The sequence below is a fragment of the Frankliniella occidentalis genome, unplaced genomic scaffold (genome assembly GCF_000697945.3).
Source record: "Frankliniella occidentalis isolate FOCC.00 unplaced genomic scaffold, Focc_3.1 Scaffold591, whole genome shotgun sequence".
NCBI classification, from domain to species: domain Eukaryota; kingdom Metazoa; phylum Arthropoda; class Insecta; order Thysanoptera; family Thripidae; genus Frankliniella; species Frankliniella occidentalis.
The window spans coordinates 9086-10030 of NW_026267707.1; positions in this window are offsets into that span (position 1 = coordinate 9086).

A 945-nucleotide genomic window follows, 5' to 3' on the forward strand; every position below is an offset into this window, starting at 1 on the left:
ACAGTTTTGATATTATTTTTAATAACATTCGTGGAGGGGGCAATAGGCAATAGCTCCCTTTTGATGTGTACACATGATTCCCGAAATACTTGATTACCAGTGATTCCCGCCCGCTTATACTTATTCCTTAGGGTTTCTATTAGTCGAAAACGCTTATTTCGACTTATTCGTACCAGTTCCACTAGTTTCCCTAAGCTGGGCGACCGAGCCGCAAGAGGACGGAGAGGTTAGGACGCCCCGCCCGACCAAGTGAGTCAAGCACCGCCCGTAGCTTCCTCAGCGCAGTGCACCAGGCCCCTCTACTCGTGGACAGCGGAGGGCTGAAGTGGCCAATGTCTTCTGAAGAGTTTGCTTGAAATGTTGGTCAGGAACCAAAGTGTCAGATAACTCGACCTTGAGGGAGAATACCGGTGGAAAGGAGGGGTCGCCGTGATGTCAGCGCCGCACAGCTGAGCTTGTCTCGGCTGTCTCGCGCTGCTCCGCGCTGCAGAGACACTCCCGTTCCCGCCGCGGCGCTACCCCGGCCGGCCGACTAACCGCCTGCAATTCCGCGATCAGCAGCATGGACCTGGAGTGCGACATCTGCACCGAGCGCTTCGACGGCGACCAGCGGCTGCCCAAGGTCCTGCCGTGCGGGCACACGGCCTGCCTGCAGTGCCTGCGCCGGCTGCCCAACAACAGCTGCCCGACGTGCCGCAGGGTAAGCGGGCTGGAGTGAAGTCCCGGATCACTCGTTTGTTACTGACCCGTACTACCCGCAGGACTTTAACGGCCCGCCGGAGGGACTGCCCGCTAACTTCCTGGCGCTGAGGTTGTTAGAGGGAGTCAAGCTGGACAGGTGAGCTCGCTCGCGCTCAGCCGGCCGCGGAGGCGGGGTGTTCGACAGCCTCATGGCCTGACTTGTGCCCCACAGCACTCCCCGCTGCTGGTGCTCGGACTGCCGCA